A 25,054-nucleotide genomic window follows, 5' to 3' on the forward strand; every position below is an offset into this window, starting at 1 on the left:
GAAACATAGCAACAAAAATGTTACAGGAAATTGTTATTGGCTGGCCACTTACATAAAATATGGGCGAGCTTGTCACACAGTGAGCAAATTAAAATCTTCTCCCTAAAATCTTTGTAAAAACATTTGACAGGGCACAGAACTTTAAAACTTTAACCACATTCGTCCGAGTGTTACCTAAAAGAGATGGCAGGTCCGCTGGCAAGTCAGTCGCGACCCGCTGGTCAGAAAATAAAACGCAATCCAATAAAACGTGGCGCACAGTGACCTGGACGCCACAAGCACCACACATTGGAGGGTCCTCTCGCCGGAGAAGGAATCCATGCGTCATAGGGCTGTGGCCTATTCGAAGCCGAGTGAGGAGAACCTCGTCCCGTCGATGGGGCTGAAAGGAAGTACACCACACACGCGTTGTGGGCTTGACTATACGGAGCTTATTGTCAGTCACTTCCAGCCACTCATCCTCCCACCGACGCATGACCCGTGAGCTCAACAGCGAGGTGAGTGCGTGCAAGGGGATAGCACACTGAGATACTTGTGGATCGAGACACGTCTCCTTGGCTGCGACATCTGCCCTTTCATTCCCTGCAATGCCGACATGCCCCGGAACCCAGCAAAAAGCTACAACCTTCCCCAGTCGCTGTAGTCGGAGGAGGGCATCCTGGATGGTCTGGACAATTTTGTCTGCCGGATACAAACGTTGCAATGAGTGAAGGGCACTGAGTGAATCGGAACAGACAAGAAATTTAGGAGAGGAAGAATGTCTCATGTGCTCCAGTGCCCGCAAGATCGCAGACAATTCTGCATCAAAGACAGTAAAAGTCTGAGGCAGTCGGACCTTGAGGACACGATATGGAAAAACAACTGAGCAACCAACAGCATCCCCTTGTTTCGACCCATCCGTAAAAACAGCGACATAGTCGTCGTGCTCAGATAAAATGGCAGAAAACGCTGCATTAAAAACGGTGGCAGGAGTGCAATCTCTCTTGTACTGCAATAAATCTAAAAACACTCTGGGCCTCTTCAGTAACCAGGGTGGCAGGCGGTTAAAACCTTGGATTTGGGGTTGTACAGATTCCACACCGAGGGACTCTCGTACACGTTGCACACGGATCCCAAATGGCAACGTAGCCCGGGGACGGCGGGAAAAAAGGCGGTCCAGAGGTGGATGGGCAACAAGACGGTGAGCAGGCGAGCTGGGAGCTGCAAGAAACTTACAAGCCTGGCGCACCAGCAGGAGCTGCCGCCGGATGGTAAGTGGCGGTTCGCCAGACTCAGCACAGAGGCTGGGTACGGGACTGGTCCGATAAGCACCCGTGGCCAGTCGGATCCCAGCATGGTGAACAGCATCAAGGATCCGCAAATAAGATGGCCTCGCTGACCTATATACTGTGCAGCCATAGTCCAGCCATGAACGCACAAAAGCTCCATAAAACTGAAGGAGACGCGCCCTGTCCGCGCCCCAAGACCTGTGGCTGAGGCACTTGAGAATGTTCAGTGCCTTCAGCGTTCTGGCTTTCAAGTCACGTAGGTGTGGCAGCCATGACAACCTGGAGTCAAAAATTAGGCCTAGAAACCGCACTGTGTCTCTAAAATGTAGGACAGTATCCCCATATGCAAGGCAGGCAAAGTAAAAAGATGACGAGAACGATTAAAATGAACACAAACACACTTATCGGCAGAAAACCGAAAACCCGTATTTGCAGCCCACTTCTCTAACCGCCGCACTGTTAGCTGCAACTGACGGCTCGCGGTTGCAACACTAGAGGAGGAACGGAAAACAGCAAAGTCGTCCACAAATAAGGAGCACTGTACTGGACTCCTCACTGTAGACGTTATACTGTTGATGGCTATGGCAAAGAGGGTAACACTTAAAACACTGCCCTGGGGGACACCGTTCTCTTGCTCAAAGCGATCAGACAGTGTGTTACCAACGCGGGTCCGAAAAAACCGCTGAGACGGGAAAGACCGAATGAAAATGGGGAGGCGGCCACGAAAGCCCCATTGATCCATTTGTGCAAGAATACAGTGTCTCCAAGTAGTATCATATGCCTTACTGATATCAAAGGAGATACCGATACAGTGATGCTGACGGAGAAAAGCCTGTTGAATAGCCGCCTCTAGGAGGGTCAGGTTGTCGACCGTGGACCGAAATTTTCGGAAACCACACTGAAAGCGGCTAAGGAGCTGTCTGGTCTCTAACAGCCAGACCAGACGCCGGTTAACCATCCGTTACAGGGTCTTTCCTAATGTAATATCTACATTTAATGGTACTGAGAAAAATATATTTCTCTAGCTATAATATAGCACTTCTGTATAATACTTCTGCTATCTTTATTTTAGTCTGTATTAAGTGTGAACCATGGACGTTGGCATTGGTGGGGAGGCTTGCGTCTCAGCGATACAGATAGCCATACCGTAGGTGCAACCACAATGGAGGGGGATCTTTGAGAAGCCAGACAAACGTGTGGTTCCTGAAGAGGGGCAGCATCATTTTCAGTAGTTGCAGGGGCAACAGTCTGGATAATTGACTGATCTGGCTTTGTAACACTAACCAAAACGGCCTTTGGTACTGCGAATGGCTGAAAGTAAGCGGAAACTACAGCCGTAATTTTTCCCGAGGGCATGCAGCTTTACTGTATGGTTAAATGATGATGGCTTCCTTTTGGATAAAATATTCCGGAGGTAAAATAGTCCCCCATTCGGAATTCCGGGCAGGGACTACTCAAGAGGACGTTGTTATCAGGAGAAAGAAAACTGACGTTCTACAGGTCGGAGCGTGGAATATCTGATTCCTTAATCGGGCAGGTAGGTTAGAAAATTTTAAAAGGGAAATGAATAGGTTAAAGTTAGAGATAGTGGGAATTAGTGAAGTTCGGTGGCAGGAGGAGCAACACTTCTGGTCAGGTGAATACAGGGTTATAAATGCAAAATCAAATAGGGGTAATGCAGGAGTAGGTTTAATGATGAATAGGACAATAGGAATGCGGCTAAGCTACTAAAAACAGCATAGTGAACGCATTATTGTGGCCAATACGAAGCCCACGCCTACCACAGTAGTACAAGTTTATATGACAACTAGCTCCGCAGATGACGAAAAGATTGATGAAATGTATGATGAGATAAAAGAAATTATTCAGATAGTGAAGAGAGACGAAAATTTAATAGTCATGGGTTACTGGAATTCGATAGTAGGAAAACGGAGAGAAGGAAACGTAGTAGCTGAATATGGCTTGGGGGTAAGAAATGAAAGACGAAGCCGCCTGGTAGAATTTTGCACAGAGCATAACTTAATCATAGCTAACACTTGGTTCAAGAATCATGAAAGAAGGTTGTATACATGGAAGAATCCTGGAGATACTAGAAGGTATCAGAGAAATTATATAATGGTAAGACAGAGATTCAGGAACCAGGTCTCAAATTGTAAGACATTTTCAGGGGCAGATTTGGACCCTGACCACAATCTGTTGGTTATGAACAGTACATTAAAACTGAAGAAACTGCAAAAAGGGGGGAATTTAAAGAGATGGGACCTGGATAAACTGAAAGAACCAGCGATTGTAGAGATCTTCAAGGAAAGCATTAGGGAACAATTGACAAGAATGGGGGAAAGGAACACAGTAGAAGAAGAATGGGTAGCTTTGAGAGACGAAATAGTGAAGATAGCAGAGGATCAAGTAGGTAAAAAGACGAGGGCTAATAGGAATCTTTGGGTAGCAGAAGAGATATTGAATTTAATCATGAAAGGAGAAAATATAAAAATGCACTAAATGAAGCAGGCAAAAAGTAATACGAACGTCTGAAAAGTGAGATCGACAGGAAGTGCAAAATGGCTAAGCAGGGATGGCTAGAGTACAAATAGTAAGGATGTAGAGGCACATATCACTAGGGGTAAGATAGATACGGCCTACAGGAAAATTAAAGAGACATTTGGAGAAATGAGAACCACTTGCATGAATATCAAGAGCTCAGATGGAAACCCAGAAAGAAGGGAAAGCAGAAAGATGGAAGGAGTATATTGAGGGTCTATACAAGGGCGATGTACTAGAGGACAATATAATATGGAAGAGAATGTAGATGAAGATGAAATAGGAGATATGATACTGCGTGAAGAGTTTGACAGAGCACTGAAGTCGAAACAAGGCCCCGGTAGTAGACAACATTCCATTAGAACTACTGACAGCCTTGGGAGAGCCAGGCCTAACAAAACTCTACCATCTGGTGAGCAATATGTATGAGACAGGTGAAAGACCCTCAGACTTCAAGAAGAATATAATAATTCCATTCCCAAAGAAAGCAGGTGTTGACAGATGTGAAAATTCTCGAACTATCAGTTTAATAAGCCATGGTTGCAAAATACTAACACGAATTCTTTACAGACGAACGGAAAAACTGGTAGAAGCCGACTTCGGGGAAGATCAGTTTGGATCCGGTAGAAATGCTGGAACACGTGAGGCAGTGCTGACCCTAGGACCTATGTTAGAAAATAGATTAAGGGAAGGTAAACCTATGTTTCTAGCATTTGTAGACTTAGAGAAAACTTTTGACAATGTTGACTGGAATACTCTCTTTCAAATTCAGAATGTGGCAGAGGTAAAATACAGGAAGCGAAAGGCTATTTACAATTTGTACAGAAACCAGATGGCAGTTATAAGAGTCCCGGGGCATGAAAGGGAAGCAGTGGTTGGGAAGGGAGTGAGACAGGGTTGTAGCCTATCCCCGATGTTATTCAATCTGTGTATTGAGCAAGCAGTAAAGGAAAAAAAAAAGAAAAATTTGGAGTTGGAATTAAAATCCATGGAGAAGAAATAAAAACTTTGAAGTTCGCCGATGACATTGTAATTTTGTCAGAGACACCAAAGGACCTGGAAGAGCAGCTGAACGGAATGGACAGTATGTTGAAAGGAAGATATAAGATGAACATCAACAAAAGCAAAACGAGGATAATGGAATGTAGTCGAACTAAATCGGGTGATGCTGCGGGAATTTGATTAGGAAATGAGACAATCAAAGTAGTAGATGCGTTTTGCTATTTGGGGAGCAAAATAACTGATGATGGTCGAAGTAGAGAGGATATAAAATGTAGACTGGCAATGGTAAGGAAATCGTTCCCGAAGAAGAGAAATTTGTCAACATCGAGTATAGATTTGTCTGGAAGTCGTTTCTGAAAGTATTTGTATGGAGTGTAGCCATGTATGGAAGTGGAACACGGACGATAAATAGTTTGGACAAGAAGAGAATAGAAGCTTTCGAAATGTGGTGCTACAGAAGAATGCTGAAGATTAGATGGGTGGAGAACATAACTAATGAGGAGGTATTGAATAGAATTGGAGAGAAGAGAAATTTGTGGCACAACTTGACTAGAAGAAGGGATCGGTTGGTAGGGCGTATTCTGAGGCATCAAGGGATCACCAATTTAGTATTGGAGGGCAGCGTGGAGGGTAAAAATCGTAGAGGGACACCAAGAGATGAATACACTAAACAGATTCTGAAGGATGTAGGTTTCAGTAGGTACTGGGAGATGAAGAACCTTGCACAGGATAGAGTAGCATGGAAAGCTGCATCAAACCAGTCTGTGCACTGAAGACCACAAAAACAACAAGCTTGTATTAACAATATCCAAGTAGTTCAAATGTAAAACATTGAAAACATAGACAGAGAGAACATAACTTATAATCTTTTCTCTGCCTTGAATGTTTGGAAGTTTTATTTCCATTCCAGTCACTTTCAGTTATTCTTATTGCCACAGTAAACAAACAACAGATCTGTGTTAACTACAACATAGCAGCTATTCTATAACCTATCTGATAAGTTACAGCTCATAGAAGTGATTGATACTGAGTACAATGGGGCATATTATAGTCACTTTTAGTTGGAATTTAGTAGATCCCGTAGTTAAACAGTCTCACAGAAGTTTGAACACACCATCCATTCTGTAATTGTAAATCTTAACTTCCAGCCTGGTAATATGTACTTTAGCCAAGGAAGATGTAAGTGATTCTCATGGACACATATCAGATCACTTGTTCATGACATCACTTCTGGTTACTTCCTAAAAGTAGGATGCCTCTTATATGGTGTACCCTCGTTCCACATACACTCCTGGAAATGGAAGAAAGAACACATTGACACCGGTGTGTCAGAACCACCATACTTGCTCCGGACACTGCGAGAGGGCTGTACAAGCAATGATCACACGCACGGCACAGCGGACACACCAGGAACCGCGGTGATGGCCGTCGAATGGCGCTAGCTGCGCAGCATTTGTGCACCGCCGCCGTCAGTGTCAGCCAGTTTGCCGTGGCATACGGAGCTCCATCGCAGTCTTTAACACTGGTAGCATGCCGCGACGGCGTGGACGTGAACCGTATGTGCAGTTGACGGACTTTGAGCGAGGGCGTATAGTGGGCATGCGGGAGGCCGGGTGGACGTACCACCGAATTGCTCAACACGTGGGGCGTGAGGTCTCCACAGTACATCGATGTTGTCGCCAGTGGTCGGCGGAAGGTGCACGTGCCCGTCGACCTGGGACCGGACCGCAGCGACGCACGGATGCACGCCAAGACCGTAGGATCCTACGCAGTGCCGTAGGGGACCGCACCGCCACTTCCCAGCAAATTAGGGACACTGTTGCTCCTGGGGTATCGGCGAGGACCATTCGCAACCGTCTCCATGAAGCTGGGCTACGGTCCCGCACACCGTTAGGCCGTCTTCCGCTCACGCCCCAACATCGTGCAGCCCGCCTCCAGTGGTGTCGCGACAGGCGTGAATGGAGGGACGAATGGAGACGTGTCGTCTTCAGCGATGAGAGTCGCTTCTGCCTTGGTGCCAATGATGGTCGTATGCGTGTTTGGCGCCGTGCAGGTGAGCGCCACAATCAGGACTGCATACGACCGAGGCACACAGGGCCAACACCCGGCATCATGGTGTGGGGAGCGATCTCCTACACTGGCCGTACACCACTGGTGATCGTCGAGGGGACACTGAATAGTGCACGGTACATCCAAACCGTCATCGAACCCATCGTTCTACCATTCCTAGACCGGCAAGGGAACTTGCTGTTCCAACAGGACAATGCACGTCCGCATGTATCCCGTGCCACCCAACGTGCTCTAGAAGGTGTAAGTCAACTACCCTGGCCAGCAAGATCTCCGGATCTGTCCCCCATTGAGCATGTTTGGGACTGGATGAAGCGTCGTCTCACGCGGTCTGCACGTCCAGCAGTTTCTTGGTAGATGAGCAATTATAGCATATGACTGATCTAGTTGCATTTCTGGTTACTGCTTGTGGGGTTGCCTGTGGTGTTGATGGTGATGGTTGGAGGGCAGTTGTGTCTGATAGTTGATCATAAATTGTACTGAGTTTTGCATTTTATACTCAGTACAGCATCTAGGATACGCTGTACCACAGGATTTTAACATGATACTACTGCATGGATGTCAGAAACGTTCCTACAATATGAACTTTTTTAATTTCTCACAATTTTAATCTTGTCACAAGTATGCCTAAAAAATTTAGATTTATCTCCTGCAACAGCAAGATGTCTTGGATTTTCCACCAATTTTGAATTTCCACTCAGTTTTACTTAGCGGGAGTATAAAATGTCTTGGCAACCATTTTCTTTGGGTCACAAATTATACTAACGTACCAGATCCATGTTTGACAGTGATGATTGTAGACGGTTGTATTTTCGATTTTTAATTTCCTGCCATTTTAAATGTATGCACTGGATGAATCTGGCAACTATATGGGCTGTCCCGGCGTTCCCACAGTTTTTGGGTTACTAATCATAAAGAAGTCATGGCAAGTCACCATAATAATAATAATAATAATAATAATAATTAGGTGATGTAGAAAAGGTGTGGCTGAAAGTGACAAGTCATTAATAATGGTACTAAATTAGATTCACCAAACTGGATAAATCTGGCAATCATGCAGCCTGAGCCACCTTTTCTGACAAACAGGAAAATCCCCTTTGATTTTACCATCATATCTAACTCACCCAGCAGGCCTAGAACAGGAGGAAAGGTAGCATTTGGTGGAGAGGAAGGAATGAAAGAGTATCTATGCCCTTAATATTGTGGGGGCTGTGGCAACAGGGCTGGTATAGTCCTTAATTGAGGAATTTAAGAATATTTTGTGACCCTATATATTTTAATGACATAGGCACTGGGAAAATTAGACTAATTACCACTTGCACAAAGGCAATTAAGCAGTAAATCTTCTGGTATTCGCAGGCCGAAATGGCCGAGCGGTTCTAGGCGCTACAGTCTGGAACTGCGCGACCGCTACGGTCGCAAGTTCGTATCCTGCCTCGGGCATGGATGTGTGTGATGTCCTTAGGTTAGTTAGGTTTAAGTAGTTCTAGGTTCTAGGGGACTGATGACCTCAGAAGTTAAGTTCCATAGTGCTCATAGCAATTTGAAATTTTTTTCTGGCATTCCACATGCAAATGGAATGGTAAGAAATTTAAATATGTGGTGCACCTCTCTGTTATACATTTCACAGTGGACTGAAGATGTAAATACATTATGTTTTTCAATAACTATGTTGGCTACAATATGATAAACACAATTAGAAGTAAAAGATGTACACTGATTGACATAAAAAAGGAAACATCAGAAGAGGGAGGAAGAAACAAAATGCACCATCATGCGTTGCGAGAGTATATGATGTTATTTCAATGATCAAAAAGTAAAGTAAAATCTACAAAGAACTTATGAGTCCACTTATCAATATGGTGTTGCTTCACCTCTGTCATGGATACATGCACCGATTCAGTTTTGAAAGATGTTATAAAACCATTGTATACTCTCCTGAGGCAATGTGGTCTGCATTCTTGTAATTGATCTTTGATATCATAGATAGTGGCATTGGGACAGAGTTAGTGTCTGGGCTCGAGTGAAGCATGTTTTATCAGTTACAGATCTGAGGATATTGCTGGCAATGGGAGTATCTCGACAACATACAGGCAGTTGGTAGGGACAAGTAACACATGTGGATGGGCATCGTCCTGTTTAAAAATAGCACCACAGTACTCACACATAAAAAGTAACAACGGAGGACACAGGATGCACGTGATATACTGTTGTGTCATCAGTGTTTTCTTAGCCACTATGATCTGAAGTCATAATGGATACCTGCCCACACCGTGGTACCACAACTGTGTCTTTCTGAAACACTGAAAGAATGAAGCTCTCTCCAGGTCGCTGCCATACTCGCTAACGATGTTCATCAGGTGTAGTACAGAACTGTGATTCATTGGTGACCACAATGCGACACCATTTATCAGGAGAACACGTTTCCCAGTCACCAAACCACTCCAAATGCAACTATTTGTGTTGTGGTGTTAACAGTAGCTTACACATGGGCTGCTGCTAGCCTCTGACCAGTGGTGTGGGGGGGGGGGGGGGGGTGCAAGATGTTGCAGTGAGGTACAGATGTGGAGGGGTTGTGATGTGTTTAGTGAACAATACAGCGACACTCCCTTGTGGTGGGCAGACGTGGATCCCTGATGACAAGTATGCCTGCCCTCACATTGCCTTCCATTACTACATCAGGCCACTGTCGCATTCAAATGCCCCACCAATCTGGATATTTCACTATTTAAGGAGCTGGCCAAATGGAGCTGCACACAGAGGGCTGTTTGAAACTATGCTAGGTGCTAATAACGCTGTCTCCCACTAGCAAGGACCATCTCTGTGTTTGTCACAGTGATCATTCGACATATGGCACCTTCCAGGCCCCTTACGTATCTTATGACGTCTAGCAACAGCATCATAGGAACAACATTAACGCACTCTAATGGCCGTTCTCCCCATCACAGAGAACTGGACTTTTGATTATTTACATACCCGCAAGTGGTGTTTAGGTGCACAAAGATGCATTGACATCAGAGCATGTGATCTGGAAGATTTACTTTTTTCATGTTTTGTATGTGAATTTAAATGTCAGATCCACGTGGATTTTTAGAGCCTAAAGATTTATACCTATTTTTCGTAATCTCCACAATACGACCACCATAAAAGTTGAAAATTAACTTAAATTTTCAGAAGTGAAGAGGAATCTAGATTTTTCATTAAAGACAAGTGATGCACGACAGAGGATCAGAAATACTCTAAACGCTTTATTACGTGGTGTGTTTGCCACATTTGAGCAGTAACTTTACTACATTTGGTCAATAATACACAATGATTATTACAGTACTATGACGCTTTCGCATGAAGTATAGAAACGTACTTTCACTGGAAGCAAGTTATTAGAGTAAAAAATGCGACGGTTGGCGTTTTACACAAATTACGATAAATCTACTTGTCTAGCAGTAAAAAACACACAGTATGTTACACACCATAGGGAAGTTAATTGAAGAATAAGTGCTGAGAAATTTGCTATTGAAATTTTAAATGGAATTTAGAGGGCTCAACAGATCAGAAAGGAAACACAAGAAAAAATTTCAAAACATTTATTAGTAGCATTATGACATATGGATCGAAAGTATGGACCGATATATCCTATTTAATGAAAAGGTTGATAATTACTGAGGTCGACTTTTTGACGACGGTCTGATGGTATATCTAGGCGGGAAAGAGTCAGTAATCGAATCATCACGAAGAAAATGGGCATCGCAAGTTCGATTATTGATTTTGTGGAAGAAAATCAAGTCATATTGCATGGACGCACGAAAAAGGTGTGTAAGGAGAAATCGCCACTTCGTATCATGGAATCGGAACCACCGAGAAGGAAGAAAATAGGGAGACCAGTGACATAGGTACAACGAATTCAAACCCTAACTGTTGGTTAAATTTCGCGTCTGTAGCACATCTTTGTGGTGTAGCAATTTCATGGCTAGTAGTGTATATATATGTAAATGAAAAGCACAAACACGCGGATGTTCTGCATTATCAGTTAGCTCACATTAACTTACAAAGCCAACTGATCGTCAGTTATAGTCTGATAATGGCCTTGTATGCTGAAAAACGGTCAACTAAACAAACTTATACTGTAGAACATTCACACTTTTGTGCTTCTCATTTACAAAACTTCTACAATTGGAATCAGAACAATTGTTCCATAGTCCTTCATTACAATAAAATAAAGAGTCAATTAGTTGCTAAACAGCGTAGGGTCTCTTTTACAATGCGACTCCTGGAAAGCCGATGTCACCCCCGAAAATAAAAAGAGTCCGGTCCCGATTCGCCAAGCAGGCGCTCTCTTTCGCTGCGCTGCCAACTGCTGGAGCAGCCAGGCCACGCCCTTCCTGTTTTCTCTTGGCTCGTACCCGATGCAGTTGCTGGGTCGGTCATCCTCGTCAATTATCACACCGTTCGGCGACACCAAAACATGTTATAACTGCTGTCCAAAAGCGATAGACGCTTAATTTTGTAAACATGAAAATCCCGAAACAATTTTCTATCTCGTACCTTAACTACTCCTGATTAATGATGAGTTAAGATGAAGTTCGGCACAAAACAGAGGGAACAGTGACAATCAAAAACTTAACTCCACAGAAGCAAATAGAGATTTCATTTATCTCGTAAAATATGTTTTTCACTAAACCCAAGACTTCAGTTGTGGTTGCCAACTGAGCCTCTTCCCTGTACACCTGAATGGAATCAGACATTAGCTAGTACTATACCCCCCTGCCCCAATTCCCTGCTCCCCAGCAACATCAGCAACATTAGCAATTACTAAATCTTAGAATGAAAAATAATTTTTGGACACTTTTATTTTTAAAATTGCTAAACATAAAAGATATTTAGTTTTTGTAGGTGTTTAATTAAAAAGTACAAATTAATTAGTCACTGATAGAATAAGTACTTCTTGTTTCTAAGACTTTTTTTATGGAATGATGAAGCAATTCTCAGTGGAGTTACAACTCCTTCTGATAAAACGAATCTAACTGTCCACACTATGAGTAGACACTAGTTACAAAATATGTATATCTGCAGCACTTCTCTTCCTAGCGATACATGCTACACGTGCATCCTGCACTTTCATTTAAAATAATCCAAGTTAAAATGTGTGCACTACAATTAGTCCTACTGTTTGTAAATCACTTAATTTCTAGACATCTTACTTCTGAAGTGGCAGATATTGCAATACACTTGGCTGCCAGTACTTTTTGCATGATAATTGACGGTAATAATAATAATAATAATAATAATAATAATAATAATAATAATAATAATAATTGATTGGCGACTCCATGTTGTCTTGTGCACTACGACCAGATAACAGGTATACTTGAAAAAAGAGACAGCATTGGTCGTATATTTTTACTATCGCAAAATCGATTTTCTGTCACTGAGTGACCATCTTCAGTGCTATATTGTATAACTTAAATTAGGATGCACTGTTGTCACTAAGCTTTACGGCAATCACATAGACTCATAGTCTATGTGATTGCCGTAAAGCTTAGTGACAACAGTGCATCCTAATTTAAGTTATACAATATAGCACTGAAGATGGTCACTCAGTGACAGAAAATCGATTTTGCGATAGTAAAAATATACGACCAATGCTGTCTCTTTTTTCAAATAATAATAATAATAATAACACAGTGTAGGCCCTATGGCGGTGGAGTAGCCACTTCGTACTTGCTGTTATGTTGTACTGTCAACTAGTTTGATTATTGTTGCAAAATGAAAAACGAAGCAGTTTCTAGTCCATTATAGGAACTATCTGCAACTCACAGAGGGTATTTTCAACAGATAGTTTGCAAATTTGATGTATACATCTCAGTTTTGCTGTCACCGATACATTGTAAATAACAAAGTACAAATTATGTGTAGAGTGGGTGGGTTATGTGAGGAAGATGTTAATGTATTCGTTTCACAAGGAGTAGCCTTCCACCAAATTCTGTTACACGTTAATCGTGGTACTTGAAAGAAAACCTAAGTTGTTTACCCAGTACTACAGTCTTACAAAATAATGATAACAGTAACGACCCTTAAAAATAATTTACTTTTGTGACTGAAACACAATGTAACCCATTTTTTACCCCTCACAGAGTTTCATTTTACTCTCAGTGATTAATTACAACCAGTTGGGAACCACTGACTTAGACGGAATCAAGGAATCAAAATATTATAATAAATTCACTACTGAAAGTCACCAAGAACCGCTGTAAAATGAATATTTACTCTCGGTTTTGATTTTCTGATCATCTTTTGGCATCATAAAATAACTTACAGTATCCAGCATGTCAACTTTCTTACTGTGACATCTTGTAAAATAAGACTCATCCTGCCTCGCCGCCACCCACAGTGTTACACAGTCAACGATAATGTGTTGCAGGGCAATGAGATATGAACATCTTTATAAGGTACAACTATTCTACCGATGCACATTCTACAAATACGGTTAAGTCTCGTTCTGGACTTTTTGTTAAACTGCATACCTTCGTACTTTGGAGTTCGCAACTTACAAAAGTCACATCTACATGAAGAAGTTGCTGGAAAATGCCATTAAACACAATGAGAAATATCCAGACACAGAAATAAAACCAAAATTATGCAGTAAGACATTTTTCTAACACGTTTCTTGTAGTGGCCATTTTCGCAGCAGCTGTATATAAATTGCAGCTGTTTCAAATAAAATGCATTTTTGCATGCTGCACATCGAAATTTTTATTTTTATTTATGCACCCAGACGCGTTTCGACCTTTTTACAAGGCATCTTCAGCAGGTGTCCTGAAATATTACATGATTTGCCCCTTTTTACACATAGGTTATGGTTTCACATCTAGGTTATGGATTTAAAAACAGTTCCTTACCGTTTTTTTTTATGAAATGGAAACATTCTCAGTTTTCTGCATTCAACTGTTTTGTGTGTGTGTGTGTGTGTGTGTAATTCTCCCTCTCTAATATCTTTGATTGGTAAGAAATCACGTGTGGAGTTCTCCAAGGCTCAAGCTCTGGTCAGCTATTGTTCCTCATTTGCGTAAACGATTTTCCGTCTAGCAGACAACAAGGAGAATTAACTCTTTTTGCAGATGACAGAAGTATTGTAATCAGTCAAATCATACATACAGCAACAGAAGAAATGGTGAACAATATTCTTGAAACTACCATTGACTGGTTATCTGTGTAAGGTGTCACATTAATCTTTAAAAAGATGCAACGTGTCCAGTTCTGCACATCTAGAGGTGCAGAAATAATAAATAGGGTGGAAACTTCAAAATTCTTAGATGTTCATAGTGACGATAATTGAAATGGAAAATGCACACTTCGTATCTCGTAAAACAAATTAAGTCAGTCACATAAGCATTAAGATTCATTGCAAACCTTGGAGAGAGACAAATGAATAAGCTGACGTACAGTACATTTTGCATATGTTCATTCAGTAATGACGTATGGAATAATGTTCTGGGATAACTCACCTTTAACAAAGAAAGTCTTAGTTGCTCAGAAACGTGCTCTAAGGATAATATATGGTGCTAACCCACGATCATCTCGCAAAGATCTGTTTAAGAAGTTGGGGATTTTGATTACTGCCTCATAGTATATTTATTTCCTCATGAAGTTCGTTATAAATAACGTACTGATGTTCAAAAAGAACAATGATGTACGTAATTATAATATGAGAAGAAAAAATGACATTTGTTACGCCGCCTTGTCTTTAGATCAAAAAGATGTGCACAATGCTGGAACCAAAGTTACACTTACCCTGTGACATAAAATGTCTCGGAGACAGTAAAGTAATATTTGAAAATAAATTGAAAAAGGGCCTTCATTGACAATTCCTGCTATTCCGCACCAGAATTTCCATTATTGCAAAACATAAAAGGTGGTGGATACTCACATCTGTATATCTTTTTTCATTAAAAAAAAATCTTGTCCATGATCAGCATGTGAATATAAAATGACTCGTTCTCCATCGTTGTGATTTACAGTGGAAATAGTCCATGGAACATGAAACTAACTCGCTGTCTTCCTGCCCCCACTCTCTCTCTTTCTATGTCTCTCTCTAGAACCAGCTTAAGATTTGAGCTCACCACCTGTTACTCACAGAAATCCACTTTCTATCGGTTAATCGTCAGTTTGTAAACGTACGCGATGTTCTGAATGTTAGCTGAAAAACTCTGCAGTTCATCACATTTGAGGACTCCTTAGGTTCATAATTAGGACTGCGCAGCACGCCAATCGGAATTTACACCAATCGAAAGAAAGTCTAAATTTTCACTGAAAATCTCGAAATTTTCGTAGATGTCATCCAAGACCAGTCACAACCTTTTCCGGATTAATCTGAATCTCTGTAAAACAAATTTAACACAATCTTATCAAAAATTGTTAGAGCTGCAGGCTATTCGACTTCACGTCACAAGAGTGAGCTCGGAATTCTAGACACGAATGCGTCAAATCAACTGCTTTTACCAAAGTGCTCAGAAGATCTCTTCTCTGATTGGCTGAATGAAAAGGGAGGCAGTCAGCTTTCTAGTTCAACTCATACAGCTAGCTAAACTTCGTCATTCCATGAACCCCAGTTCATTTTTTTTTATTTACACCAAACACATATTAATATGTTACGAAAAGCAAATTAAATAAAAATAACCACACCTTTCGTCGTCTTACGATACTAGAACACTTAAAACTGGGTACCTTAAATAATCCTATTCCCTCCCTTTACTGTATGTGACTCACAGAAAGGTTGCACGATCTGATTTCGCTCTCACTCGCACATACTTACTAACGATTTTGAATATTCGTGTTCCACATACACGCCACATTCTTCTTCTCATTCACCGAGGTAATACAACAAATGAAAGTAATGCAATCTAAGAAAACAATGGTGGCTGTGTGGAACTAAAAAAACGACGAAAATTTAGCTTTTAAGCCAAATGCTGTACACTTAGTTATTTAATGATAAAATATTTTGTTGAAGTCCTTTACTGACTGGTACAGAAAACACAGCAGCCTGTGTGAAAGTTATTTATCGTGGAAAGTCATAAATTCTGTGTTATAGATTGTTTTGTCCATTTCAGAAGCTTCATTATACATTACACTGAAATTCGTACCGGCGTTTACTATTATTGTTATTAAAGTTTATACAAAGTTTCATAGGAATGGATTTGCTAGAAGTGAATTCAATAATATTTGGTATCTAAAAAGCACAAATGTACAGCATGGGTTGAGAACAACGCCGGCCAACATGTAATATAGGGTTCTAGCAGTGTGCGAGAATGTTCTCTACGGCACTAAGTCATTGATTATGGCAAGAAATATTCTCACGGATTCCATAAACGTGTTATATGTCGCTGTTTCTCGATAGGAACTATTAGTTTCTCAACTTACTGCAATACTCGTATTAATATTTCTATACTGATCTAGAAAATCCGCATATTTGAATATATCAGACTGTTATTCTTACATGATTGTTTATTGAGCCGAGAATGTGGTTATAAAATAATCAGTATGTTATAACAATTGCTCCCATGTTTCTGAAGTCCTCCGTACTGTAACGGATGCGTTTAAGGCCATTTGATGATGAAAAATTCGTCAAAATGACGTTTCGATCTCCTTTGGTGTTGTGTGGCGGTTGGGACACATCTGGTGATCTTCACCCTGCGTGTCCCGCGGCTATGATGCGACGCTCTCAGCAGTTTCACTCCTTGCATCTTCTGATGCTTGACAGCCAGCACAGAGATTAGCTCGCAGCGGCAGCGTTAACATAATGTTTGAAACATGAGGCATCAGTGCTCACAGTCAGATGCTTAAAGATTGACGCACCGGACCGTAGAAAGTCCATCCAGCATGGAATGGAAAACGCCGCATAGTGGTGATAGGTATCGGGATAAATGCGGGGATCCGACTAAGAGACTGAAAACTGAGTCGACAATAGACTAACATGCCTCCAGGAAGCAAATTTCTAATGTTTTGCGCCAAGCAGCAGCACACACATTACTACTTCTCACTTCCTCTCGCTGATCAATCCCTAGGCTGCCCTTGCTCGACAAGTTTGTCCATTTTCCCCCACAGTGTCTTCCAGGAGCTGAATTTACCGTCATATCGCCTCTGTGAATAAAAAACTAAACTCCATCCTCAGATGATAGGCGTTACTTGGAAGGACACGTCGTCTGCTCAGCTTCGTAACCAGAGCCGCTAATTTTCAGTCAAGTAGCTCTTCAACTGGTCTCACGAGGGTTGTTTGCCAACAGCGCTAGGTAGACCGAGCCGGTGACCCATCCAAGTGCTACCCAGGCCCGACAACACTTAACTTTGGTTATCTGACAGAAACCTATGTTACCACCCGTCTTTGTGATTCGCGAAATTTGCATTCTCACCCAGATAACAAACGACAGTGGGGAAACACACCTAAGCGTCTCCCTGCAGAGTCCTAAAATTTCTGCTCTTGCGAGTCGAAAAGTGTATGGGCGACAGCTGGAGTGTTGCATAGGAAGCTGCCTCATTGTTGTCATTCTGTTTAGTGAAGTGGCATTTCGCATCATGGGCTGTACGTTCTGTAGCAGCTTCCATGCCGCATGTTCTTCTGAAAATTGCTAAGAATTTCTTCAAATTTTAATCCGCGTTGCTGAATTGTAGAGAAGGCTGCAACCCATGAACAAACCCGCTTGTTTATAATGGGAATACCTGTAAGCTTATACTCTTTGCATCCAGACGTTCAAGGTTCGGTATTGGTCGTTAACTGTCATTCAGTCTTTAAACAGGACAACTTTGTCAGGGTAAAGCAAACACTTCGGTTAAGCCATACGCTAAATCGCCTCTGAAATCACATCTTATTTTAGAATTTCTCTATTGGCCTTAGTTCCCATCTGATACAGGTTTCCGTGAATGCGTCAGCATATGTATTACAGTATTATAGTTTGTGCCTGGCAAAAGGAGAACGTAAATATCTGTGTCGGGACGCAAATTAATCAAATGAGCAGTATATGAGTAACAGAAACTAAATAACCATGCCTAACACTGTTTTCTTCCTGATTTCCTGCGACTCTTTGCCTCAGCAATGTCTCTCCGTAAGATCCAGCAGTAGTCGAACAAAATTGCAGTACTCACAAAAAAAAAAGTGTTCAAAAGTCTGTGAAATCTTATGGGACGTAACTGCTAAGGTCATCAGTCCCTAAGCTTAGACACTACTTAACCTAAATTATCCTAAGGACAAACGCACACACCCATGCCCGAGGGAGGACTCGAACCTCCTCCGGGACCAACCGCACAGTCCATGACTGCAGCGCCCTAGACCGCTCGGCTAATCCCGCGCGGCTGCAGTACTCCAATTCCTTTGATAAAGCTTTTCCATTTGAGAAATATCCTGGTGAAACTGTTCTCCAAGTTCCTCACTAGCGGCACCAAAACTATTCGGGAAGAATAGCAACTGATCGTTCAAGATGTGTGTGTATCTTCAGATGGTTCAAATGGCTCTGAGCACTATGGACTTAACATCTGAGGTCTTCAGTCCCCTAGACTTAGAACTACTTAAACCTAGGTAACCTAAGGACACCACACACATCCATGCGCGAGACAGGATTCCAACTTGCGACCGTAGCAGCAGCGCGGTTCCGGACTGAAGCGCCTAGAACCGCTCGTCCACAGCGGCCGGCCGAAGTGCATCTTAAGTGACTTGTTACGTCCCATATGCTGGTATGATCTCACTAGTTTTTGTACACTACAGCGATAGATTTCTGTCTAATGATTGCATGAAAGATCCTTACAAACATGAAACACAGCCAACATCGTCCAACAGATCAAGGAAATGTCAGTTAGCCATTAATTCCCTATTTGTGATCCTTCAAACATTCCCTCCTTAATTTTTGCTTCACCAACCCTTGGGAACTTGCCTCACAAATATGTGAATACAAGTGATGTTTTGTCTATGACTTTCATGAAGTTTTTGATCAGATCGTATTTAATACGCAGCAGATGGAGATACACATTTTTCAGTTCAACAAGAGGAGTCTTCACCCACGCTTCGCTATTTATCCGCAGTTCTTTCCGAGCAGGTCAATTTCTCCCGGAATAGTGGCTTTTTCTGTGTCTGCTGCTTCACACGCATTAAGGCAGCAGTACTTTGCGTACCAGAGATGAAAGCCGAACAGAATTGCAATAACCTCGAAATATCCACATATATGCCCCTTGTATTTTCCAAATTTTATGTGTGTGAATAGCAGCTTAAAGTTATCAAATGTCTCCTTCATGTTAACTGCATGAGCAGTCGGACAGAAGGAAATGTGTTCCCATTGTGGAGAAGTACTGCTTTCAGACTAAGTTTGCTAGAATCTATGATCAATCGCAAATCACTTGCACTGTAACCATGGCCAAGATTCTCCATAACGAATTCGATGTCACTACGAAAAACCATGTCAAATTCCTTGGAGAAATATTCAGAAAAAAGAACATGGCGGTTAGGACAAGCATTCACCTTGAAGTCTGTTGTTTCGACAATTTTAAATCACGAATAAGATCACTGAGGTCTCCCTGACAAAAAAAGAAAAAAAGAAAAATGTTGCTCATTCGATTCACAGTGGGAGTAAAATGTTGGGTCGTTATGCATATCTCCTTCTCTGTCTTCTAGGCGCTCGACTGTCTACTCATCTTCACTCATTGTCAGATTGTCAGGAGGCACAAGTACAGGCAATTATTCACCGTGACGTATAGGTTTTAAAGAAGGTTGTAAATTAGGATATTCTTTGTTTTAGAGGTGACATTTCCGTTAGAATTCGATAACAATTTGTTGTGTGATAGATACCCTACAAATCATAGGGGCACCAAAGGACTGTGTGTGATTCATATAACTAGCCTGTGAGGAGTGTAACACGTGTCAAATTTTTTGTGTTAGTCACCAACCCTGCACAGCTATAAAGTTCATAGCACTTACTTACAAGAGGTTTAAATTTTTTGTTTTTGCGATTTCAGAGTTAACTCAAGACAGATACAACAAAAATAATTTGGATTATTTATCCATGTGCGAGGCATTTCTTCTTCTGAGTTTACACAGAACACAAACCTTCACGAACCTAAAATGACTAAACCGCAAGGTCAGAGCTCTCCTACTGCTGAGACTGATGCAACAAACACAGCGCGATGCGATGCAACGTGAGCAAGACTCAGCGGCCTCCTTCGTATCCTGGCGGTGAATGTCGGAACTGAGGATCGTCTATGGAATTTCTTCTATATATTTCGAATGCTTGCTGGCAGTTACATCAAGAATAAATAAATAATAGCAAATTAATCAAGCAATACCAAAGAAATCAATATGCAGCATTTTCAAGATATTTTATAGATAGTGGGTACAGCACCACGAAAACTGAGCCCGATTGGGAAGAGCGTATTTCATTTCCTAATTCAGTTTCCGCGACTTAGCTAAGTGCAACTTTCACATTCCTTGTAACAAAAGTGCTGTTGGCCAGTGTAATTAGAAACTTTTTTAAGAAAAATTTATTAGGCGACCTATCATCGTCGACAGAGGCAATCAGTGCCTGTACCATATGGAACTACTGTTACGCTGTCCTCTTGCAGCCAAATGTTCTGAATACGGCCCACAGTGCAGCTAATAGTTCAGACTCTGTGAAGCCGCAATAATACTTACGTCATATCTCCAACTTCCCGTGTCGGACGTAGTTGCTGAAAGATATTTTTGTTTTTAACTCTAGTGCCTTGAGCAGAAATATGTACTCTGCAAATGAAAAGGAAATTTCTGTTTGCTTAACAAATTGTTGCAACTGGGGGTAAGTATTTTCAGTAAAACGTAAAACTGAAATATTACTCTCGTCAGCCAGTACTAAAATTACGATAAAAATTGTCCTGTTCCTAACTTCTGCTAATTAGACTCGTCGAAGACACATGTCTTTACTAATTCAATACTTAGGTTATTACGAAAGTTGCTTTGTATTTAAAAAAATATATTTTTTATTAGTTACCAAAGTCCATTTCCTCGGACACACCCACACACACTATTTTTTCTTTTTATCTATTTGTTTAAAATTTTTAGCGCTGTTCATTCCTCCGTGAAATGTTTTAAAGGCACAGAGTTTGAATAACATCTCCTAAAAACAAGGTGGTGTTGGTTTAAGGGAGTCCGCTTTTATTATTTCTGGCTACAGTGCTGCTCTCTGTTGGTTAATGTTGTACCTATATTCTATACTGTTTTGTTATTGCGTTCATAGAGCGCACCTTCTTCGTCTAGTAATATTTTTCCACCCAGACTCCGTGACGACATATGAGAAACACAAGAAACAACGTTTAGAATGTAGTTTTTGGTGTTCGTACACATATTCGTCACTCATTCCCAGACAAAAGTGAAACTGATGAGAACTTTTTCGTAATATTTAGTGACGTCAGGGCGCACTATAAGCTGACAAAGACCCATTACGTCCAGGTGCGACCTTAAGTGTTCCACTTTTATACTTAGCACCTAGAGGAGAACTGTTATAGACATACAGGGCTGTGTGGTACTGGTGCATTTAGCAGCGTTCCAATTGAAATCTAAACTTCTGTAAAGTTGTTTTAATGCGATAAATATGTTGGTATCTGCAAAAAAAAAATATATGTTGGTACCTGCAAGATAATACACTACTGGCCATTAAAATTGCTACACCACGTAGATGACGTGCTACAGACGCGAAATTAAACCGACAGGGAGAAGATGCTATGATATGCAAATCATTAGCTTTTCAGAGCATTCACACAAGCTTGGCGCCGGTGGCGACACCTACAACGTGCTGACATGAGGAAAGTTTCCAACCGATTTCTCATACACAAACAGCAGTTGACCGGCGTTGACTGGTGAAACGTTGTTGTAATGCCTCGTGTAAGAAGGAGAAATTCTTACCATCACGTTTCCGACTTTGATAAAGGCCTGATTGTAGCCTATCGCGATAGCGGTTTATCGTATCGCGACATTGCTGCTCACGTTGGTCGAGATCCAATGACTGTTAGCAGAATATGAAATCGGTGGGTTCAGGAGGGTAATACGGAACGCCTTGCTGGATCCCAACGGCCTCGTATCACTAGCAGTCGAGATGGCAGGCTGTAACGGATCGTGCAGCCACGTCTCGATCCCTAAGTCAACAGATGGGGACGTTTGCAAGACAACAACCATCTGCACGAACAGTTCAACGACGTTTGCAGCAGCATGGACTATCAGTTCGGAGACCATGGCTGCGGTCACCCTTGACGCTGCATCACAGACAGGAGCGCCTGCGATGGTGTACTCAACTACGAGCCTGGGTGCACGAATGGCAAAACGTCATTTTTTCGGAGGAATCCAGGTTCTGTTTACACCATCATAATGGTTGCATCTGTGTTTGGCGAAATCTCGATGAACGCACATTGGAAGCGTGTATTCGTCATCACCGTACTGGCGTATCACCCGGCGTAATGGTATAGTATGCCATTGCTTACACGACTCTGTCACCTCTTGTTCGCAGTGCCAGCACTTTGAACAGTGGACGTTACATTTCAGATGTGTTACGACCCGTGGCTCTACCCATTATTCGATCCCTGCGAAACCCTACATTTCAGCAGGATAATGCACGACCGCAGGTCCTGTACGGACCTTTCTGGATACAGAAAATGTTCGACTGCTGCCCTGGCCAGCACATTCTCCAGAGATCTCACCAATTGAAAACGTCTGGTCAATGGTGGCCCAGCAACTGGCTCGTCACAATACGCAGTCACTACTCTTGATGAACTGTGGTATCGTGTTGAAGCTGCAAGGGCAGCTGCACCTGTACAGGCTACCCAAGCTGTGTTTGACTCAATGCCCAGGCGTATCACGGCGTATCAGAGGTGGTTGTTCTGGGTACGGATTTCTCAGGATCTATGCACCAAAATTGCGTGAAAATGTAATCAAATGTCAGTTCTAGTATAATATATTTGTCCAATGATTACCCGTCTATCATGTGCATTTCTTCTAGGTGTAGCAATTTTAATGGCCAGTAGTGTATAAGCTGTTGTGTCTAGACAAGACAGCCTAGACACAATGAGAGGAAGCCGAAAGGCACGCGCTTAAACTCACGCAGGCTGGCGTGAGGTCTGAAACAGGATACGTAATGAATGCTATAAAGAAAAGTACGTAGCTTCTGGAATACTTAACTTTAATCCACATTTGTAGAACATCGCTCTTGATGATACATTGATAGAATATCAATATCAACTGAATACGGCGCCTTACTAGGTCGTAGCAAATGTAGCTGAAGGCTATGCTAACTATCGTCTCGGCAAATGAGATCGTAATTCTCAGTGAACCATGGCTAGCAACGTCGGCTGTACAACTGGGGCGAGTGCTAGTACGTCTCTCTAGACCTGCCGTGTGGTGGCGCTCGGTCTGCAGTTACTGACAGTGGCGACACGCGTGTCCGTCGTATACTAGCGGACCGCGGCCGATTTAAAAGCTACCACCTAGCAAGTGTGGTGTCTGGCGGTGACACCACATTCCTCCCCCGCAAATCGGCGAACGGTTGTGTTATAAGGCTTCCGCCCGCCGTGGGGAGGACCCCATGTTGACGTATGCAACGAGGTGGGGAGCCTAACAACAGGCGAGGCTATGCCACCCGCACCCGGCCATTCGGTCCGAGGGGAGCTAGGAAACGCCTGAAAACCTAGTCCAGGGTGCACGCCAACATGAGGTATATGCGCCCGTAGAGAGTCAGGAGGGGCCGAAGGGTCGACCTCCATCGAGTCGGAGCACCCGACTGGCGAAGACGACATCTGGTCCGGAGCGGGCAAGAGTTCCATGTTGGAGGACAACTGGTCACGGGAAGCGATCGGCGGCGCGAGACCCAGGGAGGTTCCCGGCGGTTGCAGCGACGCGTCCACTGCGGGCGGCGCCGGCGGCGGCTGCGGCGGCGGCGCGACGCCATGGGGCAAAATGGAAGGCATCGTCGGTAACACCTGGGGATGAGGCGAGCCAGTAGATGGGTCCCCAGGGCGCTGACCGGACGGCACCGTCGCTGAAAGCAGACGGGGAGCGGCAGAACCCAGGAGACGACAGAGGCGCAGCTGATGCCGACGCAACTCACCAGAGGCCCCCAAAACCAGATACATAGCGCGGCCGAGGCAGCGAAGAATGCGCCCTGCGAGCCAACGCCGTGATCCGCGATAGTTGCGATAATAGACAACGTCGCCTGGAGCAAAAGCAGGTGTCTGCCGCTGCACAGGAACCTGATGCGGCGGATGCAACAAAGACATCAAGGTTCGATGAGGACGACCATGTAGCAACTCAGCCGGCGAGCGATCATCGCGGGGCTGAGAGCGATATGAGGAGAAAAAGAGCAATAACGCGTCCTCCCGAGAATGTGACTCTTTCAATTTCAACATCTGTGACTTGAAAGTCCGGACCAAACGTTCAGCGGCACCGTTTGAGTGAGGCGAAAACGGCGCGGATGTCAGATGTTGAATACCATTGGCCTTCCAGAATGACTGAAATTCTGCGAACATGAATTGTGGGCCATTGTCTGAAACAATAGTCTGTGGAAGACTTTCGATGCAAAAGAGAGCGGACAACGCTTGGATTGTGGCAGAAGACGTTGTGGAAGACATCCGGACAACAAAAGGAAAATTACTGAAGGAATCCACCACAACCAACCATCGAGCATTCCAGAATGGACCAGCAAAATCGATGTGTAAGCGTTGCCAAGGGGAAGTGGCTTTCGGCCATGCAAAGAATTTCCGCGGTGGTGCGGATTGTTGTTCGGCACACGCCATGCAAGAAGGGCACATATTCGTAATCGCAGCATCGATTCCGAACCAAGTACAGCTGACCAGCAAGTTGTTTCGTGTGCACTATACCCCAATGTCCTTGGTGGAGAAGCTTTAAGACAGAGGACTGTAACGAACGTGGGACCACGACCCTGGACTGATCATTATCAGAACTCAACAGCAAAACACCACGTCGTACAAAAAGTCTCCTTGTGAGCAAAAAATCGGCGAGCCAACGGATCCTCGACCCGTGACTTTGACAAAGGCCATTGCGCAGCAACAAAACGCAAAACGGTAGCAAGGACAGGGTCAGCAGCTGTGGCTGTAGCTACACGACGAAAATTAATCGGAAACGATTCGACCACGTCATCGGTTTCCGCATCAATGAACATGCAAGCAAGTTC

The sequence above is a fragment of the Schistocerca cancellata genome, chromosome 3 (assembly GCF_023864275.1).
Source record: "Schistocerca cancellata isolate TAMUIC-IGC-003103 chromosome 3, iqSchCanc2.1, whole genome shotgun sequence".
Classification (NCBI taxonomy): Eukaryota; Metazoa; Arthropoda; class Insecta; order Orthoptera; family Acrididae; genus Schistocerca; species Schistocerca cancellata.